The 6,439-nt window shown below is 46.7% G+C and overlaps 1 pseudogene; it reads right to left on the reverse strand.

Moving 5' to 3' along the window:
• Positions 1-3,334: 3,334 nt before the first annotated feature.
• On the reverse strand, positions 3,335-4,399 carry LOC100579826 (annotated as a pseudogene).
• Positions 4,400-6,439: the final 2,040 nt, after the last annotated feature.

Here is a 6,439-nt window from a genome sequence, read left to right on the forward strand (position 1 = left end):
AAAGCAGGAAGATAAATGCAGTCACAGGTTTCCCCGAGACTGAATCAGGAGACTCAAGAACACATCTACTGCTTTATTTTCCTTGCCTGTTACCCTTTTGTGCCCTGACCAAAATGACTCATGCTGCTTTGCTCTGGGCAAGCCCTCAAGCCCGTGTCACCCTGTGGGCTATATGGATTCGGGCATGCATTCTTTTCTCCAAAGGAGTCATTTTTAGCTCGATTGACTAACAGTGCAGACCCAACTATACGAAACTTGCTAACAAAGGTCAGTACACCAAAGAAGAGGGAGTTACCGGCCAAAGAAGACCACAGTTACAAAAGCTGCCAAGAGTTACAGAATCTAGGGCCTGTACAGCATCCGAGCTGTAGGTCATATTCTCCAGCATTGAGGCTTGGAATGCTTTGTTGGGGAGGAGGTTCTCCGGATTAATTATTTTCAAAAGGTTACCTTGGGGGAAAACTGTGACCTTGTCCTCTAGAAATATTTCACCACATCAGAGATCATTAGGGCTGTGGAGTCCACAGCGGCCATCTAGTATGCAGGCTCTCAAATTTGGCTGCCTATTAGAATGATATAGGGGGTGTCGTGTGGGGCTTTACAAAATCCTGCTGCTCAGATCTCACTCTGACCCCATGACATCAGAATCCCTGGAGGTGGGGCCTAAGCATTGGTATTTATTAAACACTCTGGGTGCTTCCCGGTACAGCCAAGTTTGGGAACCTGTAATCTAGACCCTTACTATTCCAAGTGTGATCTGTGGTGCCGTAGCACCACCAGAGATAATGGCATTTCTTATTAGACACGCACATTCTTTACTGTAATGGTAGACACATGCCATTATACATTTGTTCAAACTCAGAATGTACAACTCCAAGAGCAGCCCTAATGTAAACTGTGGACTTTGGGTGATGATGATGTGTCAATGTAGCTTCATCAGTTGTAACAGACGCACCACCCTGGTTGGGGACATTAATAATGGGGGAGGATATGTATGTGTGGGAGCAGGGAGTATGTGGAAAATCTTTGTACCTTACTCTCAGTTTTACTGTGAACTTGATATTACTCCAAAGATAAAGTCTAAAAAAAAAGAAATGCATATTCTTGGGTCCTACCATAGACCTACTGAGTCAAAATATGCATTTTAACAAGTTACCAAGAGACTTCTACATGCATTCAAACTTGATTTTTACTTTTCTTGAAAGATTGAAAAATCTGGCAACAAGGGTCCCAAATTCTTTCTTTAAAACTACCAGCTGGAGTTGTATAGTAGCTGTCCTCTTTAAGGGAGATCTCCACACTCCAGTTTGCCTCAGTTTCACAACGGGCTAGGTTCATTAACTTCTATTACCTACCTGAGCCCAGAGAGATATTGAGTTTTTTTAAATTGTGGTACAATACACATAAAATAAAATTGACCATTAGTGACATGTCATACATTCACAATGTCGTGCAACCATCACCACCATCTAGTTCCAGAACATTTTTATTGTCTCAGAAGGAAACCCCTTATCTATTAAGCAGTGACTCCCCGGTTCCTCTTCCTTTCAGCCCATGGCAACTACTAATCTGCTTTCTGTCACTGTAGGTTTGCTTATTCTGAATGTTTCATGTAAATGGAATCATACACTCTGTGGCATTTCATGTCTGGCTTCTTTCACTTAGCATCATATTTTCAAGGTTTATCCATGTTGTAGCGTGTGTCAGTACTTCATTCTTTTTTATGGCTGAATAATATTTCTTTGTATGGATATACTATATTTTGTTTATCCATTTATCAGTTGATGGGTGGTTGGGTAGTTTCCGGCTTTTGGTTATTGTAAATAGTGCTATGTGAACGTTTGGGTGCAAGTTTTTGTTTGCACACCTGTTTTTAGTCTTGTGGGAACATACTCATGAGTGGAATTACTGACTCATACGGTAATCCTATGTTTCGTGTTTTGAGGGACAAACTGTTTTCCATGGCAGCTGCACTAATTTACATTCCCACCAATAATGTATGAGGGTTCCAATTTTTTTTACATCCTTGCCAATACTTGTTTTCTTTTCTTTCTTTTGTTCTTTTTCTAAATTTTGGCCATCATCATTAAAAACCATAAAGGCCACTTTGATTAAGTCTCTTTGGGAGGTTTGAGGGCCATCTTCTAGTTTTTTAAGTTTCTTTCAGACGTTGGGGGCTGACTGGGAAATGAAGTGTAAATGGGTAGGTAGATTCTGCCCTCATCGGTATCAGGGCTTGAGGTGGTATAATTAGTTATGGCCTCTGAAATGCGGGAGAAGAAAAGAGCAGAGTTTTCGTTGGGGCCTTGAGTGATTTCTTTTATCTTTTCGTAGTTTACAGCCTTAAGGGCAGCTTTATCTACGCCAGCTAGGAGGCATGATATCATATGGCTTCGTTTCTGTCTGTCTGAGGAAACTGCTTCATAATCCCAACTGGGGTCAGTTCTGGGGACAGCTAGGCTCCCCATAAGGTTTTGGGCAGCATCTTGTTGGTGGAGGGTGTCTGCATGGGCCTGGGTGGTTGTCCGGATACATTCCCTGTCATCCGGGGTGAGGAAGGAGGAGAGGATGACATAAATGTCACGCCAGGTAAGGTCATAAGATTCAGTGACATACAGAAATTCCTTGCAGGAGGAGGTGGGGTCGTGGAAAAGGAGCTGAGTCTCTTTTTAAGCTGGGAGAGGTTGGCTAGGGAGAAGGGAACATGAACTTGGACTATGCCTTCGGCCCTGACACCTTTCTCGAGGGAAGGACTTTGTAAGACCTTTGGTTGTGGGAGTGACCTTTGGCAGAAGGGGGTTGGGTGAAAGACCCGGTGTGTGGTGGAGAAGGAAGGTTGGGATGGAGGACCAGGATAAGGGGGTGGGGAAGCAGAGCCAAAGGAGAAGGAGGAGGGGATGGTGGTGGGAGGGGGACTGAGAGAGTGGGGTTTGTTGGCAGGGTTGAAATTAGAGGAGGAAGGCTGGCCTGGAGGTGTGAGGTGGTATCTCACTGTGCCTTAATTTGCATTTCCCTACTGACTAATGATGAATATATTTTCATGTGTTTGTTGGCCATCTGTACATCCTCTTTGGAAAAATGTCAGTTTAAGTCCCTTGCTCATTTTTAAATTGGGTTGTTTTTCTGTTGTTGAGCTGAAAGTGTTTGTTATAAATTCTGGATACTAGATCCTTATTGGATATCTGATTTGCAAATATTTTCTCCCATTCTGTGGGGTTTTTACCCCCATTTTCTTCATAGTGTTCTTTGACGTAGAAAAGTTTTCAATTTCTTTTTGACCTCTGAACTTTTTATTGGCCTTCTGCTCCCCAAAGGGTACCCTGCTTCTGCTGGCTTAATGTCTCAGAATTTTGGTGTCGTCGGTCAGACACCACTTTGCCATCCACAATCCGGCGGGTGGTAGTCTTTTGGATGGTTTGCATGGAGTTGCTGCTGTCCAGGGCATCACCAAGATTGAAGTCCTCGCCATCTTCCAGCAGGCAGCAGTAGGCGGCGCTCTCAGCCTCCAGCTTGACCTTGATGTTCAGCAGGGCCTCCTACTCTTGGGCCTGGCACTGTCCCTCCGCCCGGGTCTGTGCCAGCTCTGACTCCAGGTGCAGCAGGATCCCGTTGAGCTGCTCCCTCTGCAAGGCATAGTGGGCCTCCACCTCCCTCAGGCTCTTCTCCAAGCTGGCCTTCAGATTTCTCATGGAATCCAGGTTGATCTCCAAGGACTAGACTGTACATCTCAGCTCTGTGAGCATCATCCCAGCAGCTCCAACCTTGGTGGACTGCGTGATGACCACTGAGGTGCTCTCCTCAATCTGCTGAGACCAGTATTTGTCCAGCTCCTCTCAGTTCTTCCGAGCCAGCTCGTCATATTGGGGCCGGGTGTCTGCCATGATCTTGGCAATGTCCTGAGATTTGGGGGCATCTACCTCCATGGTTAACCCAGAGCTGGCAATCTGGGCTTGTAGACCTTTTACTTCCTCTTCATGATTCTTCTTCATGAAGAGCAGCTCCTCCTTGAGAGCTTCGATCTCTGTCTCCAGCTGCAGCCGAGTGACACTGTTGTCATCAGTGACCTCCGGAGCCCACGGATGTGGCTCTCCACAGACTGGTGCATGGCCAGCTTTACTTGACTCTAAAAGTCATCAGCAGCAAGACCAGCATTGTCAATCTGCAGAACAATGCAGGCATTGTCCACGGTATTTGTGAAGATCTGAGCCCTCAGGCCCTCAATGGTCTTGAAGTAATGGCTCCAGTCTCTGACCTGGGGTCCCTTCTTCTACAGGTGCTCCTGGATTTTACTCTCCAGCTTCCAGTTCTTGGTCTCTAGGCTCCTCACTCTGTCCAGGTAGGAGGCCAGGCAGTTGTTCAGGCTTTGCATGGTCTCCTTCTTGTTCTGGATGCCTCCCATTCCTGCCAGACCCCGGCCATCCCCATGGCCAGGCCCCCAGAACCCACGCCGTTCAGGTAGCTGGTGGAGCGGGACATGGAGATCCGGGAGCCAGAGCCCCCGTGCCTGCACAGACACTGGCTATGCTGCTGACCAGCCGGGCACTGTAGCTGGGCGCCTGGACAGAACCCAGGGACCAGTAGCTGGTGGAGAAGGTGGAGCGAGAGGTGAAGCTTATGCTGTCCAGGGAGGAGAGTGAGAGGACAGGACTCAGGCTTTGCCGACGACTTTAATTTTTTTTTGAGACAGGATGTTACTGTGTTGCCCAGGCTGGAGTGTAGTGGTGCCATCACAGCTCACTGCAGCCTTGACCTCCTGAGATGGGTTCTTGTTATATTGCCCAGGTTGGTCTTGAACGCCTGGTCTCAAGCAATCCTCCTGCGTTGGCCTCCCAAAGTGCTGGGATTACAGACATGAGCCACTGCACCTTGCCAATTATTATTATTTCTTAATAGTGATGGGATCTCACTATGTTGCCTCAGCTTGTCTTGAACTCATGACCTCAAGTGATCCTCCTGCCTTGGCCCCCCAAAGTGTTGAGATTACAGGTGTAAACCACTGTGCCCAGCCTAGTTTTTAATTTTAATGAAGTCCAGTTTGTTTTTCTTTTGTTGCTTGTGCTTTTGGTATTATGGAATTTGAAATATTTTCACCTGGGCAAGATCGATGGATAGGGAGAGAGAAAGATCTGAGGGGAAGGGAGATGGGGATGGCTTGAGATTTCTTTTTTTTTTTTTTTTTTTTTGAGACGGAGTCTCGCTCTGTCGCCCAGGCTGGAGTGCAGTGGCGCAATCTCGGCTCACTGCAAGCTCCGCCTCCCGGGTTCACGCCATTCTCCTGCCTCAGACTCTCGGAGTAGCTGGGACTACAGGCGCCCGCCACCACGCCAGGCTAATTTTTTTGTATTTTTTTAGGAGAGACGGGGTTTCACCGTGGTCTCGATCTCCTAACCTCGTGATCCGCCTGCCTCAGCCTCCCAAAGTGCTGGGATTACAAGCGTGAGCCACCGCACCCGGCTGGGGATGGCTTGAGATTTCTATCTCCAATTCAACCAGAAGATTTCAGCATGTAACTGCTTTAAACAAGGTTTTGCAGCTTTATGTATATATGACCGATAAATTAGAACACTGAATTGTGTTTCTGAAACGTTAACCATTGAATATTAGTGGGAAACATCAGTGTGTGAGGTTGTCTTTCTAAAAGCCAGTCCTAAATGGTACATGTAGTAATTAGAAGTTAATGTTTTCTGGTTTCAATTAAGTATTATTTGTAACAAAGGGAAAGCATACATTTTTGGGAAAGCCTGCTATGTGTCTTTTGTTACACTAGCCACACTTTTGGGAAGTCAGGATATTTGGCCCAGATCCAAACCCACTGTCTACCTGGCAGCAGCTCATCCTCACTGAAGGAATATTCCATGGGAAAGATAGCCAACCTTATGCATATCAGCCTTGGACCAAGTGCTGCATTTGCCTGAGGTCACACAGCAAGTTAACTGGGAGTTTCAACCCAGGTCTTCTCATTTTAAATCTAAGGCTGTGTCTCTAGGCCGTGTATCCAACATAAAATCAGGACTATCATCTGTTGGGCTCTATGACTGGCACTACTACTACTCACTGTTATCATTTTTTGAGGTCTTCTACGTGCCAGGTTATTGTCCTGGCAATCTAATCCTCCCAACGACTCAGTAAATGGTTCCATAATTATCCTCATTTTACCACTGAAGAAACTGAACTCTGGTTAAATAACTTGCCCAAGGTCACACAGACTTTAACTGTCAAGAGCTCAGACTTAACTCAGGCCTGACTCCAAAGCCTATACTCCGAATCACCAAGCGAGACCTATTTGAAAGGTAACCAGGTCCTGAGATATCTTCTCAGCACGAACCCTTCTCACGGTTGACAAGGGAGCAGGTAAGTAGGTGGGTACTCCGTGTCCGCGCATGCCCAGACTCCGCCCAGCGCCCGGGCAGGCCACCCCGAGCCCCTTAACTGCGCAGGC

This window comes from Nomascus leucogenys, chromosome 1a (genome assembly GCF_006542625.1).
Source record: "Nomascus leucogenys isolate Asia chromosome 1a, Asia_NLE_v1, whole genome shotgun sequence".
Classification (NCBI taxonomy): domain Eukaryota; kingdom Metazoa; phylum Chordata; class Mammalia; order Primates; family Hylobatidae; genus Nomascus; species Nomascus leucogenys.